The 23,244-nt window shown below is 36.9% G+C and overlaps 1 long non-coding RNA gene across 1 annotated transcript; it reads right to left on the reverse strand.

Annotated features, from left to right (window-relative positions):
- Positions 1–430: 430 nt before the first annotated feature.
- LOC116643967 lies at positions 431–23,007 on the reverse strand. The gene is made up of 3 exons (XR_004301680.1): positions 22,897–23,007; positions 19,579–19,690; positions 431–616 (listed from the first exon to the last, which is right to left on the reverse strand). It is a non-coding gene; the product is annotated as an uncharacterized LOC116643967 (long non-coding RNA).
- Between the last annotated feature and the right edge of the window lie 237 nt (positions 23,008–23,244).

The following is a 23,244-nucleotide window of genomic DNA, read 5'->3' on the forward strand; positions in this document are numbered from 1 at the left end:
TGCTCTTAGCAATTTCCTCTGTCTTAGTCTTTCAATAAATGTTTATTGAGCAACTTCTGCATGCCAAGACCTCTTTTACTGAGACCACCTGAGCATTTGGGTTTGGATCCCCGGCTGTAGTCTGTGATTCTCTGGTAGAGCTCTGAAGTCCCGCTAGTATTCCACCGTGACTGGATGCAGTATGACCCAAGAAGTAGATAGGTATACTGGGGATTATTTTAGCCCCAAGTAAACAGTATTATGAGTTTCCTAATTCACTGGAGGATATAGCTAACTTATGTTTTTTAATCTAGTTTTCAAAAATACATTTTTTAAAAAATCCATGAAGCTCCTAATGTACAATAAGGTGCTATTCATAATTTTTTAAGGAATGACTTTTCAGATGTTACATACATGTTACTGTGCTCCATACTGGAAATAATGCCCCAAAACTCAATAAGCTTAACTTTATGAAACTTAGAACTGATATCTGAAGTAATTGCAGGATACATTGCTTTCAAAAAGTGAGAATTCAGACCTTAAACTTGATAACTCTTCTTCCGCATCATATAACTCAACAGCTGTTTGTCCCAATAGGGTAATTCCTAAAACAAGGAAAAGCAAATCCCTGTTCAACCTAGAGAAATAAATAAAGAGAGAGACAAATGTGAACTGAGGGGCTTTTGATCTATCTCTCAAAGACCATCCCATCTTGAGAATCTTGTTGCAAGACTTCTAGAAGGGAATAGTGGGCTGCCGCTCTGTCAGGTGTATGAGTCAGGGTGGGGAACAAGAAGCAAGTAGGGGAAGCCCTCCTGCTTGGCCACTGCCAGAGCTGGGATCCACACAGGTCTTTCCAGGAATATTATATAACATCTTAACTACAGAAAGAAATCCATTGCTCTGTCTCTCCTCTTGGGAATTCCAATCTTCATCTTATTAAATTCCCTAAAATAAGGGACCAGGGAATCAGTCTTTCTTCAACTGCCCCTTTATACATCACCACCTCACCCCAATCAATCTCTCATTTTCTTTCTGTGCTCTTTCCATTTGCAGCTAAGTCTTAAAATCAGAAAATCTGTGTACACCAACATATATACAACCCAATTAGTTCAAAAAGGGCATTAAGAGTACACTTATCTTAATGAGCACTGAGAAATATATAGAATTATCAACTCATTATATTGTACACCTGAAACTAATATAACACTATGTTAATTATACTTGAATAAAAATAAAAAATAAATAAAAACAAGAGCACTTGAGAACTTAGGGTTTACAGGCAATTCTAATAAAGGAAAGATAGAATAAAACTGCTAGGTTAGGTACAAAACTGGTTAATGTCCTCAGGGTAATTAATTAAATCTTTGAGATTATTTTTTCCATCAGACAGAAATTTACAAGTTAATGGTGTAACTTCACAGTTTCTGGGCTCTAATCAAATAGTAAGTGGCAAAGACAAGCATAAGTATATTCTCCTAGAGATTTTATAATTTGGGGGTGAGCCAATAAAATATAAATAAAATATAAATAAAACTGTGTGGAGGTGAGTTGCAAGTAAGAGAGAAGGGGAAAGAAAGAAAAAAATCCAAGATAAAAGCTCAAAAAGATGTCAAGTCTCACCTGTTCCAACCCCATTTCCTTAGAGATGAAAAATCCAAGTCAAGTGACTTGTCTAAGATTATCCCACCCCACTATTCTCACATAGCAGTATGGCTGAGGGTAGGGGGCAAATAAGCAAACAAAAAAGTTTTAAAAATCAAACAAAAGCTTATTGGCTCCACAGGTCCCCACTTACACTAGCCTCCTTTATACTGTAAAGTGTGCTAGTGAATGGGCACACTGAATCTTGAGGGAACAAGCATTTATTTTATCACTTGTCCCCATTGCCTCTCACACTGTCCTCCTCATTTGCACAAGTAAATCCAGAGTTAACGTTCTTTTGAGATGATCATGGTTTGGTATTTTGGTCTAGTATCCTAAAAAATCTTCCTTCATAGCAATTTCTTTCATCCCCTCAACAAAAGTTAATTGGAAGCTTACTATGCACCAGCCACAGAGAGTATTGAGAAAGAGAGTGAGTTCTTCTGCTCTCTTATCTGCTTACAACTTTGTCACTGTGTGTCAGGATGCAGGAACCATATGTCTTTCCCAAATCCAATAAATTTATTTATCTATCAGCTTTTTTTATACCAAAGGTTTAAAATGGTTTAAAAATCCCTTGAAACTCATCTTCTGTGTGGTAAATAACAATATCGGTATATTACCCCTATGTTCCTCCTTTGGGTATTCCAGCATCCTCCTTTCTGTGAATTCCTCCAAAATTCTGCCCTCTAGACTGGCCTTGTCTGAATGTAATGACATTGAGTTCCAAATTAATGAAATTCCACATACCACATGAAGGCTCACTGGGAGCATTTAACAAAATGAAGTGCCTTGGTAAGCTCTTCAAATTCCTCAGAGTCCAATGACTGAAGATGTCCCAGAATGGAGAACTGAATGTGGCTTAAAGACACAAGGTAAATGGGGCATAGAATTTTCTGTCAGGTCCTTAGAAGCATCTGATGAAATGCTATTAAAAGGTCCAAAACCTTTAACATGACTATGAAAATGAACATAGCCTCACATACCTAGGATCGAAAGAAATTATGTTGGGCCTAAAATACAGTTGGTCACCTTGTTGTTGAATAAAAAAATGGAAAATGTGACCCAGCTCTGGAAGGCACTGTTCCTAAAGGTTAAGAACATGGCTCATCTAAGTAGTCAATAAATATTAGCTATTATTACTATTTCTTTTCTGAGCATTTCAACTTACTGCTTATTACTATGATTAAAAATATTGCACAATGCCTCCAATAAGTCTGTGAAAATTTGCTTTAATTATAATGTTAGATATAATTTTCTTTTTGGAAATAATAATGTACCATATGTAAAAAAAAAATTAATCTTATGCTTGCCTCCCTTGCTTTCCAGCCCTTTTATTAAATTTAGTTATGATAGGTTCAAAAGCCAGAGCAAACATCCTGTTAGTTAGCAACATTCTACTCACACCAGGAAGGTCCAACTGGCACGAGAGATCAACTACAAGTAAAGCACACTAAAGATTGCCTGAAACACATTCGGACACGATCCTTCTCTTTCAAAACAATCAAGCTGCTTTAGAATACCTAAGTGAGAAGTACTTTTCCAAGCAACAGAAATCAGTAGATTTAATCACATATTTATTAACGTAAATTTTGCACAAAATATTGTGCAAGTTGCTCTGAGAAAAGTTACGATACATGTCCCTGTCCTCAAGGAGCTTGCTGTCATGAAGTCCATATCCTCAGAAACTTTTAGTTCCACACTTCTCCCAGCCTATTCTGAATAAAGATGAAGAAAACCAAATTTTTTTTGAAACTATAAGAAACCTTTGATTCAATCACTATGTCTCATACCATAGCTTAAAGACTATATTTTCCTTTGTGTATTTGATATTTGAGAATAATGAATTAAAAAATTATTGGGGAAAGCAGGTCTGTAATTGACCTCCTAGGGAAACGACGTGAAATCCCTTCAAAATTCCCACCAGGAGCGGAAAAGAAGTGGATTCAGATACAGCATTCTGAAACCTTCCCAAGCTTTCTCCACTGGAATTCTAATTAGTAAGATCCCTTTAAGCAATTTTAAAGCTGCTTAACTTAAATACAGGAAGTGTTTCCTTGGGCTCTATAATACTTTTGCAGAGCTGATCCTATTTCCTGAGATTAAATAGAAGAAAATTCTTTCCTCAGGAGACTAAACTGCACACAATTAGATCATTCACTAGAATGTTCATATAAATTCAAAATATACCATGGTTAGAGTAAATGTATTCTTCATAAAAGGTAACACCCTAGAAATGCTAAGTGGAGCCACGACTAGTTTTACTCGAGTTTTGGCCTTTGTGGGGTAAAAGTTCTCTGAGAAGAATTACTGAGGTGCTAACTCATTTTGACAATGAAACCAAGTACAAGATAACTAAAACAAAAAAGAATTTAATCCTTTTTCCTAAATAAAAAACATCTGTCAATATTTTGCTTCTTCAGAGTTTTGCTTCCATTCATAAGAATAAAGCTGTACCTTTTTGTAATCTAATTCTTACTCTTTGTACCACTTAACACTTAGCAGTAGGAAAATTTCAAAAGCTTAATACCAAGTTACTCAAAGGGCTGGTTGGTAAGGGGAGTGGAAAAGGATATGCTTCTAAAACTTTTTTATTGTCCAAGAAAACAAAGGGGAACACTTTTCAATCTCTTGCCATCCTTCTGTAAATGTACATCACCTCACTAAATTTGATAGCTAAATAGTGTTCTGACAGTGTTGTTGAGACTTGTATGTCAGATTTAGAAATGTTATTGTGGAGACTTACTTTGATGGTGAGATTTTAGAAGCTTATTTTCCTCCTAAACAAATGTATTATAGAATGATGGATAACAGAGATTCAAAGGATTACAATGAGAGATCAAGGAGTTCACCTGTAATATCTATCGCATTGACAGCCGACTTTATTGAAGTTTCACAATATTAACTGCCTCTGTGTGGACTGGCTGAGCCGGCTAGGTGATAATCAATTTATCACCAGTCAAAACACAGATTGCTTCATGTACAATGTCTGTGGCATAATCATGTACCTTAAATCCGATCAAACTAGAATGATCCTACTAGGATGATTCTTATAAAAGTGAAGAAGAAACATTAGTTGGGAAATTGTCTAATGAAATTATGTCTAATTCATGGTTGATAGAACATCTTTCCTGGAACCTACATCAAGAATGCACTACTCCAAAAGGAAGTAAAACAAAGCCCAGGAGATAGGATGCGGAGAACATTAGAAACTATTTACTCCTTCTTCCTGAGGCTTGCTTTCTCTAACCACTCACTCCCACTTCCGAGACAGCAAGCAGGAAATTGACCAGTCTTTAAAATCACCTCCACAGTGCAAGACTTGCACCTTGAAACTCCACTTAGCATTATGGGAACTAACTGAATAACATGTAGGAAATTATCTGGTTAACAATGGACCAGCACTGAGATGCTTACATTATATCTTTGACTCTATAATCAATATAGCAAAAGCTTTTAAATGTTTTACATTTCTACCCTATTTCCTGTTCCTATCCTCTAACAAGGTCTAATCTTTCTCCACATATTGAGTTCCGTCAGTAGCCATTCCAATTAATATTTGTTAAATGCAGGAATGGAAGGAGAAGATTTTGGTCTTGGATGTTTGTTTGATCAGGGCAAGACTTACTAGCTATACTAACAAACACTTACTAACCACTTACTGTGGTACTAATCTAAGTACTTTTCATATATGAACTCATTTAATTTTCTTAACCACCCTGTGAGGAAAGTACTATTATTTTCCCTGTACTATCAATGAAAAAAGTGATGAATAGAAATATTATGTACTTGTCCAAGATTACCCAGCCTACAAGTTGAACCAAGCAGATGAATCTACAACCTTACAAATTCTGAGACCCAATTATTTTCAGTCATAGACTGATTGGATTGAGTTGCTCTGCTCTTATTCCAGCTGCCTACCATTGTATAAAGTTAACCCTCTCTAGAGAAAAATAGCACCATCCAGAGCCTTTACAATTTTTCATGCAAAGTTTCTGGCACTCAACAAAATATTAGCCGACATACCAATAAATCAGAAAAAAGAAAAAGAAAGACAATAGAAATAGGGTCACAGATAATTCAGATATCAAAGTTATCAAACATGGATAAATATATTTAAAAAATAGATGACAAGATAGCTTCACTAGAAAAAATGGAATCCATTAAAAAATAATCAAGTGGAAATTCTAGAACTGAAAGATACAATAATTAAAATTAAGAAGTCAACAGAAGGGTTTAATAGCAGATTAAACACAGGTAAAAAGAGGATTAGTACTGTAAGATAGCTCAGTAGAAGATATTTAGCCCAAAAAACAAAGAAAAAATAGAATGGAAATATAGAAAACAGTGCAAGAGACACATGAGTGATGGCAAAAGTGTAATGTAAGTATAACTGGATATCCAGAAGTACGTTCAAGAGGGAATGGGGGCCAAAGCAATATTTGAAGATACAATGTCTGAGAATTTTCTAAAACAGACAAAAGATATCAAATTCCAAGCAGGATAAATAAGCTACTAGTCACATCATAATAAAACTGCCAAATGGCAAAGACAAAAACTAAGCTATAAGAACAGCCAGATGAAAAAGCATATTACCTTCAAAGGAGCTACAACAATGACAAGTTCTGAACAGAAACCTTGGAAGCCAGAAGAAAATAGAATGTATCTTAAGTGCTGAGAGAAATTTTGACAACTTAGTAGTCTATACACAGTAAAAACATCCTTCAGATACAAAGACATCAAAAAAAAAAAAAAAAAAAAGGATTTGTTGTCAGCAGACCCATACTAAAAGAAATACTGAAGGGGTTTTTAGACAGGAGGAACATGATCCCAGATGGAAAGACTGAAATTCAGGAAGGAATGAAGAGCAACAGAAAGGTATATATGAGTATAAATATAAATGACTATCGACTACAAAGCAGTAATAATATACTATGAAGTTTAAGATACACAATTAAAATGCATGAGAGCAATAACTCTCATAGCCAAAGGGGATAAATGGAATTAATATGTTATTAAATCCTAGCATTATCTGAGAAGTGGTAATTTGTATTAGACTCTATTAATTAAAGATGCATGCTGTTATATCCAGTAAATATAATCCCAAATATATCCTTACATTACTTACATTAAATGTAAATGGACTAAATACTTCAACTGAAAGATAAAGTTTGCTCAACTAAATGAAAAAATAAAAATTCAACTGTACATTGCTAAATAAGCACATCTGAAATTACAGAGAAAGAGTGCAGAGATATGTAAACACTATCATTAAACATAAAAAGGGACATTTCATAATGGTATTTAAAAGTTAATCTCCCAGATGTGAAGATGAAAAAATGATAAAACTAAACCATAATTTAGGGATGCTTATAATTATGATAAGACTCTTTTTAATAGCAAGAGCAATTAACAAAAAATCCAAGATAGGGATGCCTGGGTAGCTCAGTCAGTTAAGTACTGACTCTTGGTTTCAGCTCAGGTCATGATCTCATGGGTTGTGAGATGGAGCCCCAAGTCTGTCTTGGCACTCAGTGGGGAGTCTGCTTGAAGATTCTATCCCTCTGCCCCCCCGACTCACTACTCACATGCTCTCTATCTCTCGCTCGCTCGCTCTCGTTCTCTCTCAAATAAATGAATAAATCTTTAGGAAAAAAATCCAGGATAGTGGTGTGAGAGAGAACTAGGCAGGAACATAAACAAGAACAGGGCTATCTTTAAGCTGTGTTGTGGATTCACAGACTCTTATTTTTCTATTATTCTTTAAACTATATATATGTGATACATTACCTCTCTTTTGTGTGTATGATTTATTTGACAATAAAAGAACTTTTTAAATAGTAAAAAAAAAGTTAATCTAGAAAGATATGACAATTTTTAATTCAGTCTCTCAAAAAAGTAAAGCAAAAATTAACAGAACTAAGGAAACTTCAATAAACTTTGAAAAATTACTCACTGAACGATCAGGCTAAATAATATTTTTTTTATTAATATATAATATATTATTTGTTTCAGGGGTAGAGGTCTGTGATTCATCAGTCTTAACAATTCACAGCATTCACCATAGCAAATACCCTCCCCAATGTCCATCACCCAGCCACCCCATCCCTCCCACCCCCCTCCACTCCAGCAACCCTCAGTTTGTTTCCTGAGATTAAGGGTCTCTTATGGTTTATCTCCCTCTCTGGTTTTGTCTTGTTTCATTTTTCCCTCCCTTCCCCTATGATCCTCTGTTCTGTTTCTCAAATTCCACATATCAGTGAGATTATATAATTGTCTTTCTCTGATTGACTTACTTTGCTTAGCATAATGCCCTCTAGTTCCGTTCACGTCTTTGCAAATGGCAAGATTTCATTTTTTGATGGCTGCATAATATTCCATTATATATATATATATATAATATCTTCTTCTTTATCCATTCATCTGTTGATGGACATCTAGGCTGTTTCCATAGTTTGGCTATTGTGGACATTGCTGCTATAAACATTGGGGTTCATGTGCCCCTTCAGATCACTACATTTGTATCTTTGGGGTAAATACCCAGTAGTGCAATTTTTGGGTCATATGGTAGCACTATTTTCAACTTTTTGAGAACCTCCATACTGTTTTCCAGAGTGGCTGCACCAGCTTGCATTCCCACCAACAGTGTAGGAGGGTTCCCCTTTCTCCACATCCTCGCCAACATCTGTCATTTCCTGACTTGTTAATAGGCTAAATAATATATTATATAAACTTGATTTAATTGACAGATATAAAATTCTCCATCTAATAAGGAAACGTGAGACATTTACCAAAACTGACCACATTCTGGGCCATAAAATGGGTTCCTAAGTCCCCCAACATTTCAAAATATTGAAACCATTAATGTATTCTTGGAACCAGTGGAATTAAGAAAGAAATCAGTAACCAGATAAAAACTAGAACATCCACCAAATATTTGGAAATTAGTCAAAGAAGAAGTCAGAATAGAAGTTAGAAAATATTTTGAACTAAATGATAATGAAAACATGACATCAAAACTTGTGAACACAGGTTAAGCTGTGCTTAGTGGGAAGAATCAGTGACAATGGTTATTCAAGGAGGGATGATGGCTGAGAAGCAGCATAGCAGGGGCTGGTAATGTTCTATGTCTTGCTGGAGGAGGTGATTACATGAGTATTGTCCCTTTGAGAAAAATGCAGCATGCTCTACACTTACGATTTGGGCATGTTTCTGTATGCATGATTATACTGCAAGGAAAAATTTACTTTAAAAAAAATCAGAAATTATTCCTGACTCTTCTTTTTTCTCACACCTCACATCCAGATCATCAACATTTCCTGTCAGCTTCAATTCAAAATTTATCCAGAATCTGGTCATTTCTCACTACCGCCATTTGCTAATCTTATATAAACCAACATCATCTCTTTCTTGATTCATTTCCTTTTCATATCTGGCCTTCCTTCTTCTACCCTTGCTCCCTATAGCTGATTGTCAACACAGTCATTAGCGTAAGCTGTTAAAGCTGAATCACATTACGTCACCACTCTCCCCTAAACTGTTCAATTGGTGTCTCATTTTACTCACAATAAAAGCTAAATAATGGTCACGACTACGTCTCTACATCATCTGGACTGCCATCCAGTCACCTACGTCATCTCCTACCCCCCACATCTTGACCACTCTACTCTATTCTTACTGCCTCCTTGCGCTTTGCAAACATGACAGGCACATTCCTGCCCCGTGACATTTGTACTCATTCTTCCACGTGCCTGGATGTTTCTTCCACCTAGATTCACATGGCTCATTCCCTCGCTTCTTCAGATCTCTGCATAAATACCACCTTCGTCCTTGACCATAATCATTGCAATTTCTTCCACTACCAACAACTTCCAATCCCTTTTCAGTTCAATTCACCAGATATTTATCCAGTGCCAATGTGAGACAGGTACTTAGGTGCTTAGGACAAATAAGTAAACAAAACAAAGATTCTTGCCTTCATGGACCCTAGATTCTAAAAGGAAGAGACAAACAATAAGCATAGACACTTTAATTATACAGTGTGTTGGAGGTGGATAAATGCTTTGGAAATAAAACTGGGGCAGGTCAAGGAGCATTTGTCAGACTGTTCAGAGGGCATGCGAAAGGAGTTTAAATTAAATTATAAATAGGGTTTTGGGAGCAAGCTTTATTGAGAGGAATGACATCTGAACAAAACTTTGAAGGTAGAAAGGAATTAGTGACTTAGATATAGGGAGAAGAATGTTCATAACAGGCAGAACAAGTGCAAAAGCCAGAGGTGGGAGTGTGCCGGGTATGTTGGAGGGACAGTAAAAAGGTACAGGGGCTAGAGTGATGGGTAGGGTGAGCAACTAACTGTCCAAATTCACCAGGGACTCAGGGGTTTCCTGGGATGTGTGACTTTCAGGGCAACCAGGGCAAACTGAGATGGTTGGTCGGTCACCCTAGTGAGAAAGAGTTGCAGGAGTTGAGATCAAAGAGATAATGGGGCTGAATCATGAAGATCCTTGAAGACCTGGTTTTTAAAATGAGGAAAGTAGGGAGCCATTGGAATGTTTTGAAGAAAGGAATGACATAATCTGAGTTACATTTAAAAAAATCTCTTTCGGGCACCTGGGTGGCTCAGTCATTAAGCGTCTGCCTTTGGCTCAGGTCATGATCCCAGGGTCCTGGGATCGAGTCCCACATCGGGCTCCCTCCTCGGCGGGAAGCCTGCTCTCCCTCTCCCACTCCCGCTGCTTGTGTTCCTGCTCTCGCTATCTCTGTCTCTGTCAAATAAATAAATAAAATCTTAAAAATAAATAAAATAAATAAATAAATAAATAAATAAATCTCTTTCTATTGCTGTGTTGAAAATGGGGCATACAGAGACAAGGGCAGAAGAAGTGACACCATCCCAGATGCTATTGCAGTAATCCAGGTGAGAGTTGATGGTGGCTTGGACCAATGACTTCTTAGTAGAGATGGTAACAAGTGGTCAGCTTCTGGAAAGGAGAACAAATAAGATTTCCTAACAGATTGGATGAGGAGTATAACAGAAAGAGGAAAGATGACTTCCAGGGGTTTGATCTAAACAACTGTAAGAATGGAGTTGCCATCAGCTGAAGGAAGAATGAACATACAGCAAGTTTGACAAGAAGAAAAATCAGCCCTATGTTAGACATGTTATATCCCCTTTTCTGCTTCATTTTCCTCCATAGCTCTTACCAACACTGACATGCTATGTATTTTATTTATTTATTATTTATATTCACCCACTAGAATATAACCTCCAAGAAGGCAAACACTTTTGTTTGTCTTGTTCACTGCTCTATCACTAGCTTCTAAAATAAATTCATCCACTATGTAAGGATTTACAGAGTGTCTCCTAGATGATTGGAACTGTGCTAGGCTCCAGGAATACAGTAAAACATGACATGTTCTTAGGATTGCCAGGTAAAATACAGGATGGCCAGTTACATTAGAATGGTATATAAATAATGAATAATTCTTAGTATATGTATGTCCCATATTCAAATATGTATGCCCCATATGCAAATATTCAATTATGGGACATAATTATACTAAAAAAATATTCATTGTTTATCTGAAAATCAAATTTAACTGGGCATCTTATATTTTTACTTGCTAAACCTCAAAACCATCATGCTTTCTGCATGTAAGGAGGCTAAATGATAATGGGATATACAGAAAAATAAGCAGTCTATATATAATAACTCTAGGAATACAAGATACCATGGGAGCTTGCAGGAAGGGTATCCACACATAGACTGTGGGGGAGCATTTGAGGAGCTTCCTGAAAGAAATGACATTGTAATATGGTAACAGAGTAGAGTTATCTAGTTGAAAAGGAGAAGAACATTCCAGGGTGATGGAACAGCATGGGCCAAACTTGGAGGACAGAGAGACTGTGGGATAGTTGCATAGTGGACCTGGTGTCTCAGATGCACCCCAGAGAACACAATTGTGTAAGATGGGAATTAAAAGAGTTAGTATCACCAAAAAGCACACTTGCCTGAGCAATTACTCTATCAGAGACCTGTGCAAAGGCCAGTCAGTAAACATGGGCACCTGTAGCCAGCAGCAAGAGCAGTGAGGGTGCCCATCTTCCCGCCCACTAGGCAGTTGTGGCAGCAACAAGAGGGTTCTGAGAGCCACTGCCCACCAGCTGCATTTCACTGGGCTTGACTGTCATGACCAAAGACAGAACGGAGAACAATTCTCTTCCAGTCCATCCTTGAGATAGTGACTGTGTTCCCAGTTCCCCCACAGGTAGGAACAGGCAGACAGAACAAAACCTACTTTTATATACAAAACAGGTAAACACTCCTGAAAAGTTGGGGGAGGGAAGAAATCCTGTAGGAAAGACTGGAATTTCTGTTAGCAAAATGGCTAGAAGTTGGTGCCCTTCGCAACCTCTTTTGAATCCACAGTCTGGCGACATTTGAATTCCACAAGAGGATGCATTCTCAGCAGGGGTGATCCAACTCCCAGAGAGGGGAAATTGGTTCTTGGATATTATATTGGTTTGTTTCCCTGCAGAAGGCTAGAGTACATCAACTGATCTATAGTGTATCTGTGGTTCTAAAATTACACCAGGTTTTGGTGGAGGAGAGAATGAGGAGAGTTTTTTTTAAATGTCTAAAAAGGCTACTTAAGGATGGCAAGAATGATAAAAAAAAAAAAAAATTTGATAAACACGGAACTAGAGCAAAGCTCTACTTAAAGGATGGAGACCAGGTGGGTGTGAAAGCTGTGTTCTTCTGGAAGAAGGGTAGGGGGCAGAGACAGAAAGGAGCAGGAAAGGAAAGCATTCTGGGTGGTGCAAACAGCATATACACAGACTTTCAGAAAAAGTAGAAGGTAAACAACATAAAATGCAGGAGCATGGTCGAGTAAGATAAGGTCCAGGAAGGCTTTATTGGATTTAGCAATTAGGAGGTCACTGATCATTTAACCTCTTTGTGCTTCAGTTTCAATACTTGTTAAATTAAATTGAAAAATAATCTCCAAGGCAACTACAGCTCTAAAGACTCTCTCATGCGGGCTGGGTCTCTTTACACACAGAGACACACACAAAAACACATCCACACACTTATACACACTCTCAGCACACATGCTAATCTCTTTCCTTAATCTAATTTTCTTATCTCTCTGCAGCTATATTTGCCTTTGGAGAATTCCAGTTCTCTTTGTTTAATGATAACAATGCTTTTTAAAAATCAGTTATGAGAGTCTACAGTTCCCCAATAAGCTGAGCTGCTGGACAATAAACTGGTTAATATTAGTTCCTAAAAAACATTCGTAATGCCTTGTAAATACCTTTTATAATGCAATAAACTCTTCAGAATGTGACCAGATTTTTCTTTCACTTTAAAAAATGATCTTAAAGCCCAGATTCACTCAAATGGGGCAAAAAAAAAAAAAAAAAATTATTTCCTCCTAAACTATCACTCATTCATTAAATATTTTCTAAGTGTCTACTATGTTCCAAACAGTATAATATGTGGTTGGGAAATTAACAGCAAATAAAATAAACAGTCTGTAGCTTCCAGAATCCCAGAAGGAGGAAAGTAGGGGAATAAATGAGAAGTTGGTAATGTTAACACCAGATAGTCACTGCTATCAACTGGCCACATGGGTATCACACCTGAGCCTTGGACCTGCTCCTGAAAATAGAGCTCTGAGGAAGAAGTAAAGTATCAATTTACTGAAGAGAAAGATGGTGGCTTGGACAACAGCCACTCTAGAAAGGGGAGTTCTTAACCATTTGGGGGCCAAAGAGCCCTTCTCAGAATCATGTATTTAAATGCCTAAAACAAGAATACAAATGCAACCAATCATCTTGAAATATGGTTATCATCTTAAAAATTTGTGATATGTAGTATTTCTTTACTAACACATTAAATAACCAGACCCAGCAGCTGTCCTAATAACAACTATAATTTTGAAGCAGTGATAAGCACAAATGGCATGTTGAGCTACTTGTAACCCCATAATATGTTATAAAAATATCTGTGATTTTTATTGACGACAAAGTCACAGATACTATTAATAATTCTGTGGCCTATTGCCTACATTTATAATTGAACAGAATGTGAATTTTCAGTTAAAGCCTGATGAAAGTAAAGAATTATTTTACTATCTAAATCCACAGGCCCCCCTGAATTCCATCCAGAGAACCCTTGGTCTCTGCAGCCCCCTGTTCTAGGACATTAAACTCAATCAGGATTTTCTCCTTCAATAACATAGCTCCATAGTCACTTCTAGAGCTATAGTTCCCTCACTGGGATTTCCCAGAGATGTAGCTTGTCCATTATTTGGGGCACACTGCCATCCCATGGCTCCTCCTGAGGAGTTTAGTGTTAATAACATCCACAACAAAGCAGCCTTTTAGGGCATTAGACCAAACCTGCAAATTAATGCACTGGCTCATCACAATTCATTAATCAAACTCAGACTGGATTTAACAACAGATTATTAAAGACTCAAAATTATACCCACAGAAGAAAAAAAAAACAGGCAGCTCCCAGAGGGTCAAATGTAATGTGAATGGTTTTGCATAAAACCATAAACCTGCTATTAAATTAAAAACAGGAAAAATTATGCCCACTGCTTATCTCCAGTCATTTTTTTTTTTAAAGGAATGTTACGCTAATTTATTTCTTTGCTGTTCCTGGTTACACAGTAAAAGACTAAAAGGTTACAAAGCAGTGGTTCTTTTGATGTTTGGTTGAGCAACTTACACTAAAATGTACTGACTGAGGTAAAGAAATTAATGAAATTACTCCCATAATTCATTACTAATGGAACGCTGTCAATGCTTTCAACTGACAGTTCACACAAATCCTCCGCAGACAGCGAGACACCTCATGGAGACTGTAGGGCTCACTCCTTCTGCTCAACAAAGCAGAACTCGGCTGCCTTGTGCTACAATTTTACTGATCTCTCACCTCCGTGTGTTTGCTCTTGATGAGCAGGTCTGTTCTCTCTGGGAACAAAAGCAGGAAGGGGAAACAATGATTGGAATTTTTCTTTCTCTTCAGGGAATTTAGGGAGACCCACTGGGGATTCCCAACGATGTATAAACATTCAGAATGCTGTAATTGGGCAGATCACAGAGCTACAACCGGCTGTGCAATGAATTTTGCTAAAGGTTAATATTTTAGAGCAGCAATCATAGATAAAGAGCATAATCCTAATAAGAAGTATGAAAAAAAAACTAATTTAAAGAACTGTATGATTTTGTGACATCTTTGCTCTTTCCCCATTAGGACTGAATCATTAGTTCTTTCTGTTTTTGCAGAAACAGAAGCAAAAATTACTAGCACACATGCTGATTAAGGTAGGTAAGTGACATTTCTGGAAATACAAAATGTTTTATTCAATGTAGGTACCTGTTTGATACTATAGAGTGTTTTGGTCTTAGTACTGTCTAGTTTAAACTCTAAACTCCTAAAGGGAAGGGTCTATGTCTTTCTTATATATATAAAAATAATTAATAACTTCTCTTTGAAGATAAACTCCTATCTATACGCTGATCATATCAAGTTGGTATAAAATGATGCTATGAGTGAGGCAAAATAGGCCAGTGATCATATAATATATGGATAATACAAATTATATTTAGATATAATAGAAAAAAGTCCAAAATAGTCAACATATTCAAAACACTTTATAAAAAACATTTTTTTTATTAAAAAATGACTTGAGGGGGCGCCTGGGTGGCTCAGTCGTTAAGCGTCTGCCTTCAGCTCAGGTCATGATCCCAGGGTCCTGGGATCGAGCCCCACATCGGGCTCCCTGCTCCGCAGGGAGCCTGCTTCTCCCTCTCCCACTCCCCCTGCTTGTGTTCCCTCTCTCGCTGTGTGTCTCTCTGTCAAATAAATAAAATCTTTAAAAAAAAACAACAACAACACTTTATAAAAAAAAAAAAATGACTTGGGTTTGGATTTTGCTCATATTATTGTAGTTACATCATGCAGAGTAAATACATAGTCCGATTCTGTCATCCCCTTCTCTCAAACCCTGGCATACTTTCCTGCCCGCTTGGGATCCCAATCCACCTCAACACAGCATAGCAAACGGCTTCCATCAATTGCTCAGTGACTTCTTAAAATGAAATGTATTCACTCTACCCAGGCACCGTATCTGGCACATGGTAGGTACTCTGTATTTACTGAAATGAAGAAATCAAACTCCCTCTCCTCTTTCCAAATGAAAACGTCCTATGTTAGGATTGTCATTCCAAAATCAATCTAACCACTGCTAATTCCCACAAAGTGTTATAGAGATTAACTGCAAATAAGTGGCTCATAAACATATCTTGGATTTTTGCAGTGAGCCTCCAGTCTCCTGCAGATGCTTATTACCTTCTCATACGGAAAAACAGAAGCAACCAGAAGAGAAAGTTATATTTATTTGAAAACACAATTGTAAAACCCATATCACAGAAACAAGGGCCATTATAAGCCACCAAGATTAACAAAAATGAGGCAGACTTTAACTTTTGAACAGGAACACTTTGGGCACAAGAGTATGACTGCAATCCCTTATCTCTCTAAGTAATAAGTGGGTAGATCCTAACAATAGTTACTGAGGATAAAGACCTTGCTTTGAACCAGGCATCGGCCACTTGGGTGATGAGGAACAACAATACTACCATGTGGACATTAACATCACTACCTTACTGAGCAGGAAATTCAGAGAGCTTCCACAGCTCACCTGAGCTCATGCTAGGAGCTGCAGAGCCAACGTGAAAAGTCACATCTCCTAAGGCATCTGGGTGGCGCAGTCCGCTAAGCATCAGACTCTTGGTTTGGGCTCAGGTCATGATCTCAGGGTCCTGGGATTGAGCCCTGTGGTGGCTCCGTGCTCAGTACAGAGTCTGCTTGGGATTCTCTCTCCCTCTCCCTCTGCCCCTTCTGCTCATGCTCTCACTCTTTCTCTTTCTCACTCTAAAATAAATAAATAAATATTTTTAAAAAATACAGTAAGAGCCACATCTCCTGCCTCCAAAGCCCTGTGACATGACTACTCCCTATTCCGCTGCTCTTCTCTCAGACCCCTTCTCATGTGTGCCCTCCATTAGAGCTACTTCCAACCTAAAAACAGTCACAGAAGGAAAGATCTGGGCTCCATACATACCTTTGTGCTAATTCTCCGTAGACAGCCCACAGAATATTAAGTGGCAGAATAGCAAAGTGCTGAACAGCTAGGCTACGGCATCAGGTTGCCTAGATTAGCTTCCCAGTCCTCTGACTTCCTTACACGCACAATGGGCTCTTCTTTGCGCCTCACTTTTCTCATAAGTAAAATGGGAGTGGTAACAGTACTAACCTCATGAAATTTTAGTGATAATTAAATAGGTTAGTAAATGTGAAATGCTTGGTGCCTGACATAGAAAGTGCTGAATCGGATGGAGATTTGGTCATCTACAGTTCAGAATCTTCATTGACCAGCTTCCAATCACCAGATTTTGCTGGGCATCTAATACAGTGCAACCTCAACAACAAAATAGCCTGAAAGTAGTTTTAATCTAAGACCTTAGGTTGTAGATTCTTTGCCATCACAGAAATTTGGCACTTCCTCCCTAAGTCCCAGTGGTAAAACTCAGCACTCCACCCCCCACGGGAACACTTAATCCATCCTGAGGACTGAGAGGCCCGGAGAAGTTGGTCTGTGTCCACTATTCATTTTTATTTTTAAATTATTTCGTGTTTTCCCTCAATCAATCATTTTATCTTTCTGGGCTTTAATTTTTCAACTCTTGAATACCGAGGGGTAGAGATGGGCAGTTGGTGGTACAAACAGGGCAAGAAGGAATCTTCACCAGAGATGTTATCTCTGAAACCACTAGAGCTTTCAAGTTAATATAGTCTTTTAAAGTGGAAGAAAGAGGAAGCTAAAACTGAACGGAATGTGTACATTCCAGCATACAAATGTAGAAATTCAGGCCCAAGATCACCCAGCAATAATTACAATTTTGAGATTTGAACTCACAACCTAGTGTCGTCAGGTGCCTACTATTTTCACTTCAGCCTGCCCTTCTAATGAAAGGAAGAATTGGAATATCCTCTTTCATTACTATTATTTCTTAGCTATAGCTAATTAAAACATATTATAGCTATTAGACTCTTATAGCTAATTATATAATAATAATGATGATGATGATATATTGACAGCATAGAAATCTCTAAATTATGAGAACAGTGAAACATCACCTTCCACTCTGGCTCCAACATACCATAAAACTAAGAATCTAAATATTTTATAATTATTGTTAGAACTGATGCAGTGCTGAGTTAAAAATCATGAGTCACATAATGTCCACACCTATATAACCTGAATTAGTCCTTTGACAGAAGACATTCACTGAATGAATGTTCAATAAACACTTGTGTTCCCTGCCAAGGGGAAACTTTTTTAAAAAATTACTACAAGGTCAAGCCAATGACCTCTGTAGATCCTGGTGGCAGAGAGTCTAGATCCTTTCCTCTTGGTTGGAGAAAGCACAGGGAGTCAGGTAGTTTACAGGAGAGGATAATAAGAAGGAAGAATACACAGTAATCGAAGGTAAACTGAGTACGGTGTAAATCCTTCTCTGAGGAACACATCCCTTCATCCCTTCATCCCCTAAAGTTATCCCCAGGTAAAAATGTCTAAGTGACAGAGACTCTCACCACAAGTCAAAAATCCATCTGACCATGGGTGAACCAGGCTGCTGAGCCTTATCCTAAACTATATTTTATAAAATCATTCTCTCTGGATCAATAAAATGCAAATGCTAAAATTATCTTGTTAGCCATTAAAATAAAAGTAACCTTGAGAATAAGGTTGTCATTCTTAATTAAAATGGGCTTTTTAATTCCTTTAACTGACTAACGTAGATACGAATATTGTAAACACTTAGCCAACTAAAGAAAGATTCTACCCATACCCCCAATTACAGAACACTTAATTTATATATGATGCAGCTTACAACTATTTAGCAGTATGGTTGGGCTAAGTCTCTTTGGCCTACTTTTTAAATGATTAAATACTCTCCATCCAAGTAAATAGACGTCTTCAGAGCTGCATTTCGCACGATAAAACATTCTTTAAACACATAAGCCTTTGCTCAAGATTTAAGAGGGAAAAAAATCTTAGTGACAGTACATTCATTATGTCTTTATTAAGACTGGATTTTTCCATACAGTTATGCGCAGCTGAAAATAAGGCTCAGTTTAATAACAAAGCAAGCTTTCCTAGTACTACAAAAATTATAAAATTTTAATGTTTAATGCATTCCTTAATTATAGAAAACTCTGCAAAGAATAACATCCTTGAAATTTACTATGCAAATGCTCTTAATTTATGACAAATTGCTCTTTAAAACACAAGTATTAAATCTCTATTAGATTGTTGAGGTAACGTACTAATATGCATCACTAAGATCTTAAATTTCTAAGTGGCAATGCTGTTTGTTAGATGCAAACAAGGATTACCTTAATTAAAATATACTATCCCCAGCCTTTCAGCAGATTTAGCTCAGTCTTTATATAGGACAGGTTCATTATCTACCTCAAGTTAATAAAAGTATGACCCACTGTGGTTATTTCCTTTAAAATTTAATTTTAATTACTATTTTGTTAATGGAAATAAAGCACTACAGAATTGTGAAGATGATCCAAAGGCAATTTTGAAAACTTAATTAAAATACCTCTTGAAAGCTTCAAAAGGAATTTAACACTTACGTGGTTTAATAACTGATGGCCTTACAAATACAGCATTAGATACCAACTCTATAAAAAAAATCACTGAATGAAACATGCTTTAGAACTCTAGCACTGCCTTAGTCTATATCTTGAACTAATGGTGCAACTAAATAGGTATAAACATAAAACTTTTCCTTCAAAATTTTAACGTTATACAAAGGTTCTTAACAAAGAAATGAAATGGGTAATCATTACATACCGCCTTCACAATACATAAACCTTAAATGCATTCAGAGTTTTTGCATAAAACCATTGGGGCTAAATCCAGATAATTGCAGATGTGTTCAGTTTGTCTTCTGATCCTTCAGGACCTGAATATAAAATTAAAAAGCTGGTAAGATGTTGTATAAAATTCAGTACCAGGGTTTTATTAGGCAGCTTCCTCTCCAATCTAAATTTCAAAGGTTTACACATATATTATTGATCTTATCTGTGAAAATATTGGTTCAGTAAATAACCTTTAAACATAACACAATCCATAGATTTTATTGAGATTCACTACTCACGAAAAAGATAAGAATATGAGAAGCAGGGTATAACAAAGAGCATGCTCCGGGGAAGAAACACAGTCTTTGTGATACTCAAAATATATTTAGCAGCTCTTATATTACAAACCTCCCAATGTTATGGTTCATAATGCAATGTGCATTTTTGTACCAGACCACTTGACTACTTCCAGTAAGTAAAATCCCTGCATTCATTAGCAATAATGAATTTTTCTTCTTATAGATCTATTTAATGAAAAAGGCATTTTTCCAGACACCACCCCATGCCCCTCCCTCCAAAAAACTGGTATGCCATTTCATTTAACATAAAGTCAGGGATCTATTCTTTTAAACATGGGAATTCCAACTTCAGAAATCAAAGAAATTTTACTAAAAGTGAAAAATAAACATATGACTAAAATAATGACATAACAATTAAGTTGAGGTAACACTGATTTCTGTAAATCTATATTAGCCTTGAAATGTGATTTAAATTCACACTCACAAAAATGGCCTAATTGAACTAACTAAAGAAATTTTATAAAAATAGTCCATCTTTTGGTATTTTTTTTTATTTATTTACCACACAGGAAATTGCCAATTTATGAGTGAGTTATTTTCTAAGAGTTTACTTACATGTCAGTTTTTTAAAACTTAAGATGAATATTACCCTAGCAGCAATAAATAAGGATCAGGTTCATCCTAAAAAAAAAATCTATAAAAGCCTTAATTTAGCTTTATAGTGTAGCTGAAAGACTTGCAATGAAATACAGCAGAAAGCAAAACTGTTTCAATACTAGTAATTAAAGCACATGAAAAGTTAAATTGAATAAAAGATAGTTTATTATTCTTAAATGCTCTGGGAATAATAGACTTAATTGGAAGAGAAAGCAAATGTAGATGAGACATTTGTGAGAATTCTGAAGGGGACTTCTGAGCCTTTTCAAGGTCTTTGGAGTTTGTTGTCACCAATTCTGTATCAGGTCTTAATTTTGTGTGAAAACATAACATTTATTAATTATGCAGTGGAGGTGAGTTTAAAAAATGAGTGCTTTTTTCTCTTCTCCTTGCAAGTATTCTCTAATATTCACTTGATTTTTATCAACAACGATAACAGTAATTTTTAACTGATAATTGCAATGGGAAAAGAGGGATGGTAGAAATTTTCCTGGAGACAACACACACTCACGCACGCACATACATGCACGCTTGCCGGAAGAAAGGAAAGGAGGCAGGAAGGAACAATGGAAAGGTATTGGAAAGAAGGGAGACAGGGTTAATAAGGAAGCCTGTACATGAAAGAAAATGGTAACTTGAGGTCTGTTGGTAGGAATGTTTTATTCATTTGGTTGGTTGGTTGTGTGAGTGTGTGTGCATAAAACAGAGAATAAAGAGATGGGGAGAAACCAGCTCGATTTCCTGACACCCATCCTTCCATTTAAGTTAGTGTTTTAATCTCGGCTGTTTCTTTTGAGAGTAAAATGTACCAAAGTGGTGGATGATTCATATGATCCCTTACATTCAAAATACAGTGGCTTATGTTTCTATACTAATAAGCATTGAGAAGAGACATAATCAAGAAGCCTTGGAATAATTCAGTTTTTGCATAAAACCACAGTGGTTTAGCTATATTATTACAAAATATTTTGTTTGTATTTTGGTCCTCCAGGACCTATGGAAATTACCAAGCTGATAATGTACTATATAAAATTCAGTACCGGAGCTATATTAGGCAAAGACCAAAAAAAACAAAAAAAACAACCCCCCCCAAAACAAACAAACAAACAACTTAGAGCTTTTAATATGCTCATGTGCATTGGGACTCTCTAAGAATATGTAGTGCTTCCCACACCAGTCTAAACTTTTCTCAAGGGGTATGTCAGTGTTTACATTCTGTGAAGCACACTCTGGGAAAAGTAGAGTTAGAGTCAGTGATAAGACAAAGATTCCCACTGACACCCCTGTTGTCCAAGAGTGTTCTGGAGGATCTAGCCAGTGTAGTGAAATGGGATAAAGAAATGTGGCATACATCAGAAAGGGAGAGAGAGCATTTTTATTCTTTGTAAATGATATTAGAAAATCTGAGAGAATGAATTAACATCTATTAAAACTAACAGAGAGTTTAGAGGAATAACAAAATATGAAAGAAATAATTTTCACTTATACTAACAATCAATTGGAAAATATAATAGGAACAAATATTCCACTCATAATAGGAATTTAAAACAGAGAAAGAGAGATCACCCAAAAGAAAAATGGGCAAAGAATATTAACAAGCAATTAAGAGAAATATGCAAATAGCCAATTAACATATGAACAGATGTTCAAATGCAATAATAATCAAAAAAATATAAATTAAAACAAGATACCATTTTCCCCTTATGAGAACTGAAATGATTAAAAACGTGGGCAATATCCTATGTTGACATGAAATGTGGAAGGAAAAGACACCCTTCTGCAAGTGGTATTACTCAGAGTCCAGACAGGAAATTAAGAACACACCCAAATTGGGTAATTTGAAGAGCATTTAATAAAAGGGTTATCCATAAGGGTGTCAAGCAGGGTGGAGGGCACCCACAAGGAAGAGGGCAGTCTCCAGGGCTAGAAGCAGAAAAACAAAGTGGAGCAGAGAGAACTGTAACCTTAGGTCTGGGAAGGCAGCCAGCCCTCCGTAATACCACAGGAAGAGCCAAGGAGAAGCGGAACCTCTGAATTCTCCTTCCTTTTCATCTCCTGCCGGTAGCCCCCATCCTGGACAACCCAGCCCAACCAGAAGCCTGAAGGTAAGGGACCTATACTCCCAGCTGAGCCTCTCAGAGCACAAAACAGGGTAGAAAAGGTAGAGGGCACCCCCCTCCCCAGGGTGCAACATAAGATATCTAGCATGTAAGTGTTAGGGGAAGTATAAATTAGTAAAGCCAAATTGAATGATAATTTGGCAACATATATCATAAATTTAAATATTTACATATACCATAATATTTGTTTAGTCATTAAAAAAAGAAGAAGAAACAGTGAGAAAAATATCCAACCATTAGCAGAGGTTGTCTCCAAGGAAGGTTGGGAAGGAAGCTCAAGGTTGTAGGGTCAGCCAGATCTGGGTTGGCATCCTGACTCTAGCTGCTCATTCAGTATTTTTTTGACTGCAAAAAAAGAAGACAGGAAATCAAACTGAGTTGAGGAAGACAGTTTTGATCAAGGCTCATATCACCAAATCATGGAGAAGCTGGGGGATAGGTCTGCCTTCAGAAATACCTGGATCCAGGGACTCAAACCTCATCAGGTTCTTCTCTCTCTTCCCTCCATCCACTCTTGCTCTCCTCCCAGAGGCTACCAGCTCTGCTCCCTCTGGTTGGCTTCATTCTCTCAGGCCAGCTGTT

This window comes from Phoca vitulina, unplaced genomic scaffold (assembly GCF_004348235.1).
Source record: "Phoca vitulina isolate PV1807 unplaced genomic scaffold, GSC_HSeal_1.0 scaffold2, whole genome shotgun sequence".
NCBI lineage: Eukaryota > Metazoa > Chordata > Mammalia > Carnivora > Phocidae > Phoca > Phoca vitulina.